The sequence below is a fragment of the Rhipicephalus sanguineus genome, chromosome 9, assembly GCF_013339695.2.
Source record: "Rhipicephalus sanguineus isolate Rsan-2018 chromosome 9, BIME_Rsan_1.4, whole genome shotgun sequence".
In the NCBI taxonomy this organism is placed as follows: Eukaryota; Metazoa; Arthropoda; class Arachnida; order Ixodida; family Ixodidae; genus Rhipicephalus; species Rhipicephalus sanguineus.
In genome coordinates, this window is record NC_051184.2 from 104,958,009 (window position 1) to 104,974,433 (window position 16,425).

A 16,425-nucleotide genomic window follows, 5' to 3' on the forward strand; every position below is an offset into this window, starting at 1 on the left:
TGACTGAGTCGAATACATAAGGGACGCTGTGAGTTCCTGATGCCATGTTTGCGTGGTATCCGCTACACGCTGTGTCCGAGATTATGTTAACCACTTCAGCGACCAAAAAAGGTTTAGTCGTGATCATTGACCTTAGTCGTCGAGATGGAGATGTGCCACAGGATCAACGTGCGTGCGTCGATATGAAACAGTGCTATAGCTGCCAAACGCCGACAGATATCGTGGAATCTCTCATTTATCAATATAGAATGAACATTGCACTACTTTTATAAAGGCACGTCGCACTTTCTTGTTATGCCGATTTCTATGACGGAGGGGTCAAACATGTTTTTTTTTCTATCTCCTTAAGATAGGAATACGGAGGAGAGAATATTACAGACGGTTACGATACCAGCTAACGTAAAATGTGGGCGCCGCTGAACGCAGATTTCATTTCATCTACTGAGGCAACGAATTTCAAGGAGACATGGGACACGTCTCCTTGAAAAAAAATTGTATTCTGTAACTTTACATAGGAAATAGTGTAGGCGTCGTCGTGCACATAATAGGCTCCTGCCGCAGCTCGTTGACTGGATGTTTCCAGAGGTTGACGTGAAAATCGAGGTGTATGCTTCTCGGTATTGGTGGAGTGATGCATGTTCGGAGGAAGTTGACGCGGCTTGTCCTCGTTGAATGGTGGAGCGTAGTGGAGTTGTCTTATGTTGGCACGGCCAGCTTCAAGGGTGGTTTTCCTGCCGTATTACGATGATAAATGTGCCTCAGTTAACTTAAATAAGTATGCTCCATTGGTACGGCTTCAGCATTCTGGGTGCTGATCTCACCGCTTTCATAGTTTTCTACACCACTAGGGCGCACGCCAGACCCAGAAGAACTGAAAAAATAACGCGCCACCATAGAATACTATCGCCTGTCCCCGGAAGCCAAAGAGAAAGAGCATGCCGGGCGCAGCGCGCACAGCCGTTGCGGAAGGAGAATCGAGGAGAGAGAGAATAAACATTGACTGCATGTTCGGTTTCCCCAGGATGAGAAGAGGAGAGTATCGCCACTGTCGCTGCTTTCAAATATTTAGAGGTTCTAGACGGCCTATGAGCTCGGCACCTCTCACCCTGTTTGTTTGCCTACAGAGCAAAGAAAAGGAAATAAGAGAAGCATGTCACGGTGTCACTCTATTGGCTGTTACGTATCACGCCGCGAAGTCGCACGCTCCTGCGGCCAATGACAACATACGTCGTGACCGTTGGGAGCGACTGGGCTTGAGCTCTACCGAGCGACGGCAAGCCCGGCTTCGTTGTGTTAGTTGTGTGAGCGGTTAGTAAGCTAGGTGCGCGGCATTGTCTTTTGTGTCTCGTGTTGTCGGGGGCCAGCGAAAAGAAAACCACTTACACGGTGGCTAACGACTAACGGTGTGAAATGCTCTGAGAATTGTTCCAATGCCCGCGTCCGCTTTTCTTGTGTGCAAGGTGTATATGCAACTCTATGCGCGTTATCGTACAGCAGCTCCAGCGTCGTTGAAGTTGAACGTTCTATTCCTGCCTCTGTATGTTTGTTTTGGCCGCACATGGTGCTACCTGCAGTAGTTATGTTATAGGGAATTATGGGCCCTGCTTTGAATTTATACGGGATTTCGTTTGAATGAATCAACGAAGGCGTACGCAAGATATTAGGCGCCTTCTGTGATTTGAATGCGTGTGTTGTGCCGTTGATTATTCAAGCGTGGAGGCCAACTTGAAAGTATTTCAACTTGTACGTGCCCACAGGGGCTGATTCAGACTTGCGTTTTGGTGAAAAAACAAAGGGTTTGCAAAAGCTTTGCAAAATTCGATCGACTTCTTTATCATGTTGCGTGTTTCTTCTTGCTCCTGCTTTTGCGGGCGTTATGGCTCGAAAATATTCGGGGCACGTCGTATTTCACCGCTACCGTGCTAGTGCCCTAATTTTCACATTTTTTAAGGGAGGGGTTGGCACGAGGTGTTCTTCTGAAAGGCAAAATGTGCTCTGAGGAAGTGACGTAGAAAAGCTCCGGTCTATTTTAGTGATCGAAATTTTCGGTTTACTGATGCCCCGTTCTCGCCAGCATTATGTAATACATGTCTTGGGAAAGCTAAAAGAGGGGGGGGGGGAGAGATGGTGTCGAGGAGCAACCGTGCCACCCATGCCAACGTTACTTGCGTGTGCGCAAGATTGAGGAAGATGTGAAGGATGCTATTTAGCTTTTTGTAAGTTGGGGAAGGGGGAGGGGTTGGCGTGTTACGGCATTGTTAAGCTCTACTCTTATTAGTACAATATCTCAAAACTTCTCGTTTATTGTGGTGACGACTTCCATTCTTCACTAGTCTTGCACTGAATCAGTTTTTGTTAGTTTTCCCAGCTTCCTGCTCTCTTGCACGGTCTAAAGATATCGTCGCGTCAGGGTAATTGCTATAGTGGTATTGTTGTGAACGGTGGTCTGATTCAGGGTTCTTTATTTTTATTATGACGTCCCACTAGCATTAATCCCGCTTATGAACACCAGCTTGCGAACACCATGGTGTGTTAGGTTATGCGCGTGAAGATAACAGTAGGACTATTCGATTTTTCTTGGGATTATGCTATAGGCGCACGAAGCTATTCGATCCACCCTGATTGGCAGACTATTGCGAATGTAATAATCTCTCTGATAGCATTTCTATGCATTCCTCTAATTCCCTGGCCTGAGGCCACTGCACGGAACTTTACTTACACTTTGTAGCGGCGCCTTCACCTACTATGAGTTATATGTTACGTTCCTCATGTAGTTTTAGCATCTGGAAGTGTAGTTCCGTCGTAAACTGATAATTTTCAATGAGTGGCAGTTCAGAAAGCGTGAGTCATGATCAGCCTAAATGAGAGTACACTTCATCGACTTCACAAAACATTATATTATTATACCTATAGAGATAGATTGTGATCTCAAATACCGGTGGATTTCTCAATGGAGAACGCAAGCGCGTTAGCCAAGGGGTCATATTGCTTTCAGTAAGTGGAATGTTATTCATGTTCCCTTCCTTGTTTACACACACGCCTGGGTAAGCAAGCGTAGCTAGTGAGCACAGAAGGCTCTTGAGAGAAGGTCGGGCAGCATTGACGATTTTGAGGTAAGCTGATCTCCTGTACGAAAAAGCGCTGGTTAATTACTAGTACACAGTAAACCACTTTACACCCTTAAGGGGGTTTTGCCGTGTCTATAACTAACACCCTTACACCCTAGGAAAAGGGTGTTTTCAAGTATCAAAACACCCATACCATAGGATGTTTCCAATGGCCTAAACACCCTTATCACTGAAAAATGTGAAAAAAAAAATCTACCAGTCAGGGAACATGCAATTATAGATGACATCAGCATAGAAGGTGTACGCACGCGCCACACCGCACACACAACAAAGCGTATTGTAAAATACCACATGGACGGAGCGCTCGTGCTACACAGCCTTACACTGACCATCTGGTATATATAGCCATAGTATCCTAAGCCGCCGTTCAGTGCCAGTGGAGATATTACTGTTCCGTATAAATGAACAATAAACATTTAGAGAATAGGCGTAAATTTATGGTACGCTTGTAGATAGCCCTAAAAGAGAGATATCTTTTAATCTAAACTCGCCGAAGATCCAACGACATTTTAATCAGCGAGTCCCAGTTATCATCTGGCACGCTGTGGTATGGGCCATGGGTGTTTCGATAACCCAAAACACCCTTAACTCCTAAAGGGTCTTTAGTTAGAGCATTACCCCCTAAATGCTGTTTTGGGGAAGGAAAGCACCCTTACATTCTAATTTTTTCAAATTTTGGTTAGGCAAAAGGGTGTTTTGCTTGTTTGAAACCCCCTTAAGGGTGCAAAGTGGTTTACAGTGTACAATACCATGTTAGGGCTAGTCCTTTAGCATGGCTCAATGGAAACGCGTTCAAATTATTGTAGGGTGATTATCTGTCGTTGGCAGGTGGCGGTTTTAACGAGTCTTTCTTTCCGATAAACTAGTTTTCGGCATGCTTTATTGGTCTTTGCACAATAAAACTTAATTCCGTGGTTTGAAAGATGTCGATTGTTCGGATTGCTCGATGTGTAACAGGGACGTTGTCATGCACGCTGAAACGCTTGTGTTCAACTTCCTCAACCACATAGTATAGCGTTTGAAAATAGCTTTTCATTACGTATCTGTGGCGTAGGGATATTTTGTAAAAGCTTACTGCAATATAAATTAATTGGATTTGCTTACCTTTTTTTGTTAAATGCGTAAACGTGGCTACCGCTGTAGCCGGAGAGTGTCAAGAATGGCGTCGCAGTGATGCAGGTGCTCCAGGTATGGTCACACCTAACAATGAAGCGTGCGGATGCGCCGTAGCCATGGTAACCGCCGTTTTAAATTACGAGGAACTATTTCACTCACTAAGCATTTTAATATATTATTTTTAGTGCATAATTTATTTAATGGCAACATCGTGACCGATTGCTTCTAGTTGAGTTTTAGATGCGAAGCATCTTATGGCGGAATTCAATCCGGTGGTGTGCGGCGTGACCACCCTTATTGCGAATGTGCAAATCCTATCCACGCACCTCCTCTCAACTCCCACTATCCCCCTCTCCACTACCCCTCTTTGTTTATATAAAAGGCTCGCGTTAGGTCGTACACACGCTCAGTCACTGCGCCGGTGTCATTAGTTTCAACGTCAACGTCGGCGCCAGTTGCAGTAATACCTTAACGCCTGCCGAGATCGCAGAGCAGTGGGTGAAGCAACGGAAGGCTCGACGCGCCGAAGCGCAACGTAAACGCCGGCAAGTGGACCCCAAGCTCCTGTCTACGGAAGCCCTGCGCAAACGGCAACGTCGGCGGGAAACTGCTACGGATGAAACGCGGGCTCGACAGGCCGAAACGCAACGGCAGCGCCGCCAAGCAAACCCCGCCGTACGCAACGCCGACGTCGAAGCCAAGCGTCAGCGTCGAGGCAACGCTTCGGCTGCGGACACACGACGTGAATCCAACGCCCGTGCAGAACTCCTCGCTAGACAACTTCAACGCCCGGGCTTCGACGGTGCCGACGCCCGGTTCCAGCGCGAATTCCTCGACCGGAGCTTCGGGCAAAGCTGCAACGTGTGCGACCGACTTCGGTTCGATAACAATCTGACCGAGGTCGGTAGCATGCGCAACGAACGCCACCGGAACGCGATCGTGCTCCGGCAAGTGCTCCGGCTTCGCATAACCTCATGGTCCCCTTTAGCGGGAGATGGTGTAATGTTTTGTTATTGAGCCACCTAGCAGACGGCATGAACCCTACGTGCTTAGGACTGGGAAGCCGGCCATTGACCACTCAGTATGTTTACTATGTTACTCTACGGCATATATGCAAACTGACAATTACCTTCGCTCGCTGCGAAGTGGGAGGATTCGGAGTACGGCAAACAGAACCGCCTATGCTGGAATTACAGCGTAAGACTGATTCGTTTCAACCGCAAATATTTCGCATGGATTTCTTGAAACTTTGCTTCATCTTACTCATCTGGACGCCTAAATTATTTCCATTCTATTACACCACCCCAGTTTTATCTGCAGTAGACGCCGAATCTTATTTCCAAATATGAAATGACACAAAAAACTCCTCGTTAAAATAAAGATTTACGCATAATTAAGCATCAAATTCCAAAGAGGAAGACATCCAGCAGTTTTTGGTAGAAACACGGCGAGAAAAAGTAGGAAAAATAGGGACGTCACAAACCCTAACTTGACAGGCCAACAGACTCTGTCGGCGTCGCAGCCTGTATGGGCGGTGACTCAAGATTAAAATTTCGCCTACATGGTTACTGGAACATTCGTAAGATTATTTCGTACACCACAATCATTAAAACACGGAACCACCATACCAACACATTCGGATCAACCAAGCCGCCGTTCTGCGCATTCTTGTCAGTTGATCCTAGATACTGCTATACGATTCACTGTTTTCTACACAGAATACGCAAAGACGGGGCTAGTTAAGTATCGAAAGTACAGAATACGCAAAGACTTGACCAGATGGTGTCAATCTTGTTAAGCTCGACAAGCTTAACTAAACTTCCCATTGACTGGGCAAGGCCTCTGATATATTACGTCGTAGTGTTAGAGCGCCGGAGCTATGAATTATGAGTGTTTGCGGGACAGACGCTGCCGCAACCAAATTCGGGTTTTGCAGGTGCTAACGCTAGCCTATTAGGTAGGACCGGTTTCTCCGTTATATTTCTCATGACCATAGCTTACTGAATTGTCATGTGACGGACCCTCCAAGTATGTTTGTTTCATTTCTCCAGTAACAAAAAAAGGCGAGTCTACCTGTTAAAGAGCGCCTGTTGTAGTTTTCGAGCAAGTCCTAACTGCCCCATCGTCACCGGCTGCCCAGTAGTCGCATGCTCGATTTGTTCCGAGAAAGGGAACAAGCGGGTTTAGCGTTTCACGGAACCAAGCGCGCAAGTTTAAATAAGCAGCCATTGTCAATGTTTCACGGATAACGGTGACTTGGAAGTGCCGAAAGAAGCACGCAGTCGATGCGAAGGTTGTGCTCTGCCACACGAAGTACACCTCGACGCTTTCGCATATTCGAGCGTCAAGGGAAGCGTAGTTCCTCGTACATTCGACAGCATGATCCCAAAAGTCAGCAGGCGTAGCAGCTAGAGGAACTTCCAAATTCACTGCGATATTCCGCTAAGTTGTCAACACCACATATGTATACTTGCAGCAATACTGTGCTGTCCACGTTCTGCGAAATAAACGAAAACTTCAACTCCCCTAGAAGCGTACGATAACAAAACACTCTCGGATACTAAAGGCCCTTCTCGGACGCAGAACAACTGTACCTGGTATCGAAAGTTTGTGTGAAACGGTATCGAGTCTCTCTCATTTCATCGAAAACCGTTCTGTCGAAACTACAACTCCTAACTGCACACCAGGGAAGAAGGCCACAAACTCATGCTAAACACGATCGTAGTGATATTTCGCCATACTGCACAGTGTGTCGGAACGGAACGAAAATCACAAACTAAAAACGAAAAAAAAAACGATATTTTTGACCGGAACGAAAACGCAACCGAAACTTTATCTGTTATTTCGTTCCTGAGTGAGACCGAAATTTTTTCAATCGTTTCTCGGTCCACGAGAAAACTTCACAATCCGGAACAACTGAGCTCATGCAGTGTGGGCATATATCAGGGTGCAATACTATTAACGCGTACCTCAGGCAGGGCTTCCAAAGCAAAGAGATGTTGAAATCGTGCAAGAAACGAAAACAGTGGCAACCAGAGATGTTTATAATAACGCAAGCGGACTTTTGCGCACCTGTCACGCAGGCCAAAGTGGAGAGTGCATTGTCGGCAGTGAAGTTTGTTACAGCGAAAGGTGTTATGAGATCACAACAGCTGATTTTGGCGCCATAGTTGTCCGCCGCCGCCAGTGTCCGTGACCGCTATTGCGTGAAATAGGAAAAAATTAAATGAGAAACAATTTTCTAGGATCGGATGGAATTTTAACCCGCGCCCTCTGCGTGGCAGTCGGGGCTTCTCCCACAGTGCCACGCGGGTGCTTGTAGCTCCTTCGTACAAATACTCTATGCAGGCGTCATGTCGGGCAAGGAATCGTGGTAACGTATGTAAAATAGCGTGGTAGAAGAGCAAAATAACAACCTGGCGTCAGGCAATGCAAACTGCGCAACGAGTCGGTCGTTGAATGCTTCCGACCCGCTACAAAGGGCTCAGGCATAATTTTTCATCGTAATCAGCCGCAGCACAAAGTGCACATAGTGCCTTACAGATGTGTAGCGGGTGCCACGACTCTCCGAAGTATGACGAAAAATGGCATAGTGGGAACTTCAAAACTTCAGAAAAAAGTCACAGTTTCGCCGCAAGGGCGAAGCAATGAATATGATAGCATGAAAGTAATGCTATACGAAGTGAGGATCGCCAATGGATACTCTCAGTTTGAACAGCGCTCCTGTTGCAAAGGCGGCCGAAGCGGCGAAGGAAACTAGCGTGCTTCAAGCGTCGAGCTGTGACACTTGATAGTTCGCGCTCATCTTCTGTTTGTTCGTTTAGTGGCGTCCCTTGAGCTCGAGTGACTTTCCTACGCTCCGTAACATGAGCGCGGACATCACGGTGAAAGCTCGAAACATCCCTCTTCCCCTCACCACGAGATAACAGCGCGAGCAGGCAGCGGATGGGCAAGGTTCTTCCTGCGCAAATATAAGAAGAAGCGAGCGAGCTCGCCGACGACTTTTAAATCCGCCCGTCGCGCTCCTCACGCCATCTCGCTGGTAATGAAGAAACGCTTATAAGCGCCTCCCGTCTCTGAGTCCTGCCAGCGGTAAAGGGTGTGTGTATAAAGCTCGCCGTTAGCTACCCGAAGGATCTGCGCTTTCTGTGGTAGTGATTAGCACCACGCGCTGCGGAACGATAGGTCTCTGGTTCGATTCAGCGCTTCGGAAGCATTTTTCTGAATTAGTTTTCTTTGGGACGTTAATAGATATACACATACTTCTACATATACGGTGCCTGACGGCGGCGACGGCGACGGCAAAATTCACCGAGACTGTCCATATAATTGCTATCACAATAAAATTACGATGATTTATGGCGTAATGGGTACCTTACATGTGTACTTGTATCAATTGTCCCAAGAGACTACAACGGGCCCTACAAAGTCCGCTCTTCCATCTTTCGCTGTCACTGTGCTACGGGTTCCGCGCAGGCCTGGCGATCTTTTTATCAGAACAGCGGTCTCGCACATCAGAGAGTACACTCAGTGACGTGCTGCTTCTGAGATCGTGCTCACTCCCTTGACACAAAGCACTGAGCCCACTAAAAATCATAACTGTCTTTTGAGAAGATAAATACTTTACTGCACTGGTTTGTGCTAGTTGGTAGGAATCCGTGGTACAGTTACTTTCGCTCCTCTGAAGAACGTGCTTTACCCTTGTCCCACTTTAAATGCGAAGCATTTCTTAGCGAACTTCTGCGACTTTGAGCGTATCTATCTATCTATCTATCTATCTATCTATCTATCTATCTATCTATCTATCTATCTATCTATCTATCTATCTATCTATCTATCTATCTATCTATCTATCTATCTATCTATCTATCTATCTATCTATCTATCTATCTATCTATCTATCTATCTATCTAGCCGCCTACGACTTTGTGCTCTCCTGGTCGCTTGGTTAATCGAATGTACACCAAAATTGGTATGGCGTAACATGACTGTATGACGAACATCAATGACAAGTCATAACATGAAAATCATGACACGCATGTCATGTACAGCATGATTTACATACGCTCATGGTGCGCTGGCGGCCGTTTCGCTAGCTTGATATACACCAAAATTGATATCTTGCGACGTGACTGTGTGACGAGCATAAATAACACGAGTTAACATGAAAATCATGACACGCTTGTCATGTACAGCTTGACTTACGCGCCACGCTCATGGTGCATTGGCGGCCGTTTTGCTAGCTTGATCTACCCCGAAGTTTGTATTGCGCGATGTTACTGTGTGACGAACATAAATAATAGGAGTTAACATGAAACCCATGACACGCATTTTGCTCAATGACATACAAGACGATGTATGTAGCTGTCTTTAGGGACATTACAGGGAAACAATACTTTAGTTCAGACTCATGTGTACACTCTGAAAACTCTACTCCCGCTAATTTCACCAAAGAAGGTTTATTAATGTTTGAGAAAATCAGTGTTGGATGCATCACTTTCAATTACCCGCCGAAATCTCTATTTGCTACGTTACGGATTTCAATGTGTTCGTTCGCATTTCGGCCACATTCCCTCAACGAAATTTACCGAAACTTAGTATATTAAATCTCTGGTCAACTCAGAACTCAGAAGACAATGTGCTTCATTTGACTGTGTAGGAACTACGCAGGCTTTAGTACACGACGTCAAACTCTATCACATCACGGCGACAGGTGCGGGAACATCAAGATGGCGTCGCGACCCGCATTTTAAATGCGAAGCATTTCTCAGCGAACCTCAGGCACTTTGGCCGTTTCTATCTATCTATCTATCTATCTATCTATCTATCTATCTATCTATCTACTACCCGCCTACGTCATGAAACCCTTTCTCTCAGTCACGTGTGGCACATACCCGCATACCAGAGTTCATGTTATGCAGGAATGTGCCACAGGTGATACAGAGTATCAAACAACACAGTAACCGCGAACGCACACACATTGACACGCAAGCAAAGTGATAATAATAATAATTGTTGGGGTTTTATGTCCCAAAACCATGATATGTTTATGGGAGACGCCGTAGCGAAGGGCTGCGGAAATTTTGTCGATCTGGTATTCTTTAACGGGAAGCGAGATCGCACAGTACACGGGCATCTAGCATTTTGCCTCCATCGAAATTCGACCGCAGCAGCCGGGATCGAACCCGCGACCTTCGGGTCAGCAGCCGAGCACCGTAACCGCTACACTACCGCGGCGGACGCAAGAAAAGTGAGGAAGCTAAAGATAAAACACCCCTCGAATACGCTCAACTACTATTCACTCGTCCACGTGCTACGCAGCGTGGAGCACGTGGATTACGCAAAAACCGGGGCCAACGTTTCCTACAATAAATCTGCCGACTCTAGAGCACCAGGCCTCTCATCATTACTGGGGACTTCAAGATTGATGTATAAAGACCCAACAATGCCTGGTCCTTATACTGCATGAAAGACGGCCTGGATGTGGACAAGGCATTAATAGACTTCGCTGCCACGTCCAGGACAGGAGGCATCATAGATCATTTCATCGTAAGAGGCATCCAGGACTTCCACCAACTGTACTATACCTCGCACTTCACTACACTTAGGCCCCTCGTAACCGCGATCACGAACGGATCCGATTAACAAGTCCCGTCCAGCTGCTGATGCTCACCGATCACGGTGATGATGACCTTGTTCAAGAACTGTCAAGAACCCCTTCTACACATGCACACGGGTTCGTGAAACGTGCGTGCGTTTTCTGCCATAACAGACGAGTGCAAGAATAACTAACAACTGCAACTGTAAGGTATGTGCAGTGCGCCGGCGCGTGCCACTCGGCTGTGTATATATCTTTCCTGAATGAAGCTATATTACGAGTAACGCCTGTCCTGTGCATCTATGTTCCATCTTTGCCCTGTTCGGATTCGCGCTATCCAGTATTGAAGACTATAAGCACTACATATCAGCTTACTGCGTCTGGTGTTAGTAACACCCATGTTGCTGTTGGCACCGTTACGCAACTGTAAACAACTGGTTACATAATACATATGCGACTCTTCAACATATGAGTGTGCGTCTACCACTTCCACATTTCCGTAAGTTTTCGCTCAGTGTGAAAGATTACGCCAAAGTCACTATCCCGCGCATGCTTCGCGTAACATCGATTCCCACGGTACGTGGGATCTGCCGAAATTTTTTTAACATGTTTTCTCGCCTACCGAGCGTCTTCTCGCAGGATACTTGGTGATTTTGTTATTGTGAAAGAGTAATTAACTAATACGACGAAAATCGCCTTCCTCTTTAGCGACCCTTTAAAGATAGATCGAAGACAAACGCTACGGTTACAAGCACGAAGTTCTAGGTTAGTACTAGCTACCCGCTGTACATCACGCAGATGTACTCACATCCGTATCAATGGCGGGGTTATGATGGAGCTACGGATCGACCATTACCTAAAATTATTCAAAAAGGGAAGACAGTGCTGTCGGTCAATAGCTGCATAAGCAGGCCATCGATATTTTTGTTGGCCAAGAAGTTACATTTCCTTCGTAGACCGTATCGCTAACAGTCAGAAACAATGAAGCGATCAGTGTCCACTGAAGCCAGTAAAGTTGAAATCGTACAATATGGATAATTTGGAGCAATTATTGCATTACGGAAAGATTACTAGCTTTCGCTACAATTTAGTAGGACATTATGCCTCTGGATCAAGGTACGGGAAACAATATAAACTACCACATGAAATCTCCAGAGCTGCATGCAGCTGCCCTCAATATCACAACGCGTTGAGTGGACGTTCCATTGAGCTTGTAGACGAATTATAACGTTGTCAAGTGCGGCTGGCTCCTATTTTAGCGCACGTAGGGTAACAAGTTCTTTGTTGCGCTTTACTGCAACTGCGCTTCGAAACTGAAGGTTAATCAGTTCTTGAAATGTCTAACCTATGCTTTCCTCACTGCAAGCTTAACCTTAAACCGAACTTTTGAAGAAACGCTCGTCAAACCTTGTTCGAGATTAAAACAATACATTCAGTATGAGCAGCCCCTCTCAACCGTTTGGGGATGGCTTAATAAATACCAACGTTATTTGCTATATAAAAGTAGGACAGCATCCAAGATAACTCGGCGTGATGTACACCAATCAGGTGAGTCCATTTCTCTCCTCAATAAAGAGCATTTTAAAAGCTGCAGCGCGAGCAGCAGCCTCGGATCACAAGTGCGAGAAGAACACTCTCAGAAACGCACGGCAAATCGCTTCATGTTTGCAGATAATGAACTGCGTAGGCTTTAGTAGACGCCGTCAGAACCTATGACGTAACGGCAAATGGTGCGAAAAGGTCGATGTGGTGCTGCCAGGCACATTTTCTTTCCGTGCGTTTTCTAGCTTACCGAGGGCCTTCTCGCTGCAAGCGTGGTACTTTTCGTATCGCCAAAGAGTAATTTACTACCACGAAAGAAATAATTTCTTTCTTTAGCGTCCCTTTAAAGGTAAATTGAGGAAAAACGCTAAATGCTTCAAACGCAAATTTCTAGGTTAGTAGTACCTTAAACGGACCCTGTAACACTTTTCCAGACCTCATTGTTGTACATTTTTTACTTTCGGGTTGCGTGGACTGAAGGCTGAAGAGATTAGTGCAGCAAGAAATGCAGTGATAGGGGCACGCAGTCCGAAGTTATTCAGCCTAGAACACTCAAAATACAATAAAATGGAGGCCTACCCTCAACTCGATTTTCGCGGGGTCACCTGACCACGATTCAATCGCTCAGTGACGTTGGATGGCGCCCCAATGAAATGAACTGAAAGATCCTACGTACGGGAAGCTTGCGTACAATGTTGCCCGTTCTTTTCAACGTAATGATGACGCCTTTGCAATAGTAACAAACAATGTGGCGCATTAAGAGTGAACTTCACGTGCGAAACGAGGCAGATCGCGAACGCCTCTATTATGTTTTGTAGTTTCAAGGCTCGTTCACACCAGCGACTAGCAATGGTCGCGCGACCGTTTGCGACTGCAAGTGAAAAAGCGACTCAAAGCGACCGATGTTCACACCTGCGTGCGACCTATATGCGTCGCTCTATAGAATTCACGTCCGCTCGTATACAGCTTGCATTGCCGTTGCCCCGTAAAATAGGCTGATGTCTTGTTCCTGCGCATCTGATTGGTTCAGAAGTTTGCGACTGCAGTCCGGCGACTGAAAAATCGAGCAGCGCGCGAGCAGTCGCTTTGCGACCAAAACGGCCAGTCGCGACCGTTTGCGACCAGTCGCTTTGCGACTAAGTTAGTCGCGCGACCGTTGCTAGTCGCCGGTGTGAACGAGCCTTCAGTCATCTTTGTTGTTGCGACGGCGCCTATATCACCGCCCTTGCATTTTTTAAAAGACGACAGTCTTTCTTGGGGAACTTAAACGTAGAAATTTTGGTCAGTCTTTCTGTTTGTCGGCACGTCACTCGATTCAGCCACCCGGCCAAAGTTGAACCACTTGCATACCGCCCACCCATCTTGAACTGGTACGGCTGTTCATACTTGTGAACGTTGTCGATCAAAAAGTAAATATTACGCATATCTGAGGCGCAACATCATTAGGTAAGTATTAGGTGGTGTGTTCCTTTAATAGAAAATACATAGATACGCAATTTTAAAGACCCCAGTTTCTTAAGCTGCGCTGAAAATGCGACTGCGCTGAAACTTGTCTTCCTCCGTGCCCTCCGCACAAGCTCATGTTGTGTTTCGGTTTCGGTTCAGTATTGCATTGTACGAATGACAGGGGGCGCCGCTCTGGCATTCCTGTTAAAGTTTAATTCCTGTTTTGCTCAGGCGACGTGTAAATAAGAGAGTTTGTGGAGAGTACTCGTTGAGTGCGGACGTTTCTTCTCCTTCGGCGCACCGCGCCAAACCGCGTGTTCGGGCTGGCCGGCGTCCCCGCCGGTCGCGTTGATCACCGCCGGTCTTCGCCTGCCGCTCCGCCGGGACTACCATCCCGCAACACAGCACTCATGTTTCCCGACGTATTGCCAGATAGCGTCCATATCTCACGCAGCGCCTCTTCTATCGTCTTTAGACGACATTTGCAGCGAAGCACGCAGATACGCGGCCAATTTTTCTTTCAGTTTGTTGAAACAACGGCGCCTGGAGCGTCCCCAGCGCGTTTCCTTCAGAGCCGTTGCGTTCGGCGCATTCTTTGCCGGGCGCTGCAGTTTTAAAACTGAAAAAGTCTAAAATCGTTCATCTAGTTGGTGTTCAGCGAAAAAAGCATGCTAAAGAAAAACTAAACCCAATATTAACCCCTTTTGTGATGCAACGCCGTTATTACTTCTAACGTTACATTTATCTAATCATAGGCCAGCGCTCATATTCGTCATTTCCGCCCGCAATGGTTCTGGTGAACGCCACTACACGTTGATGCGATCGGCAGCGATGTAGGCGCTTCAAAAAAGTGTTGAGGGCCCCTTTAACGCTGTACACTTGCCACGGTTAATGACAACGTAGTGATCGAGCGATGAAACGCCCATGACATAAAATCCTTCAAGAAGTGAAGACAGTGCTCTTTGGCGTTACCTGCACAAGCAGGCCGCCGATATTATTACGGCGAAAGCATTATGTGCCTCGTGAACGCAGAATTTGACCGTCAGCATCCCGCGTCGTCGGCGGTGTCTCGTGTCCAGCGGCGTCGGGAAGGAGTGGTACAAAAAATTACACCATCTCCCGCTAAAAGGGACGATGAGGCGATGCGAAGCCGCAGCACGTTCGCGTTCCGTTGGCGTTCGTTGGGCATGCTACCGAACTCGCGTCTTGAAACGCGAAGAGCAACACTACGCGCGTCGTGTCTTCCCCCTAGCCTGGCCGTTAATTCTAACAGGGCGAGCGGGGAACGCGGTCGACAGGCTTGCGAGATGGAGGCAGCGTAGGAAAGGAGAGAAAGGGGGACGGGACGCGCATACGCTGGCGCTCATCGCGGCTTTGCGCAGGAGCGAATTTCGGCATGTCGAGCCCGCATTTCAGAGGAGTCAACCGAAGCAAGCGCTGGACAACACGCGCAGCGCTCTGCATGCTTGAAGGAGAGGGGAGTAGAGGAGGAGAGTAGCGCATGCGCCGCGAGAGCAGAAGCGAGAACGCAGGAGAAGCGCAAGCAGGTGCTGGGAGAGAAGTGGAGAAAGTAGCGCGCAGCTGCTAGAGAGAGAGAAGGACGAGAGTTACGCATGCGCAGAGTGAATGCCGACGCCGACGCCCATGCCGCGGGACATACCCCCGAGCAAGAGATGTAAAAACCGTCATCACGTGATGACGTCCCCATATGACGTGATGATGACGTCACAGATCGCTAAAATTTGTGACGTCATGATGAAGTCGCGAATTCTGGCGTAACCTCATGTGACGCAACGACTCGTGATGCCGTTGTAGCGTCCTCCATTGGGCAGCGAACAAAGCCGGAGAGCGCGCGACCTCTAGAGATGGTAGTTAGGACGGCGCTTCGCAGTGGCACGTGAAGGCACGGCTCATGTTCCCTTATGGTGTCGATTCTAGTTCATCCGTCTCGTTCCTTCGCTTCTGCGGCATAAGCCTGCACCGTCATCACATGATGTCGTAGCTTGGCCAAAGGTGAGCTGATCACGGAGGCAGTGCCAAACAGGTGATGTGCCTCCCATCCTGGAGGCCGTGAGCAGCCACGCTAGGTGCACAAAGCTTTCGGAGGGTGGCGGCGCAGGGTAAGTACATCTAGGGAGCCTTCACGAACGGCCGGTCCTGCAGGCTCGCTAGTGCACCGACTCAGAAGAAAAAGTCGTGTTAGGGCAATGCACAAGGGACCCTGTGGTTTCTTTTTATTGGCCAAGGATAATGATGATGAAATAAACTTTTAATTTGCCGAAACAGTGTCCCCGAGCCCGTAAGCTTGGGTCACCCTAGGCGGGAGGGTCCCTTAGTCCAGGAGTCCTCTGGCCGCGATCGCCTCCCGGGCCCTGGCGACGAGTCCTCGTTGGTCGTAGTCACATTTTCTTCGTAGATGGCATCAGTGACAATGAGAAATATTGAAGTGTCCACTTAAGTCAGTACAGTTCCACATTATGCGAAAGCCACAAGCTTTCACTACGAGATTAACATAAGCTAACTTTACTGCACCCCAGGCCTTGAGTGTGTGCATTTGGAGCCGAATTATAACGCCGTCAAACGCGGCTGTCTTGT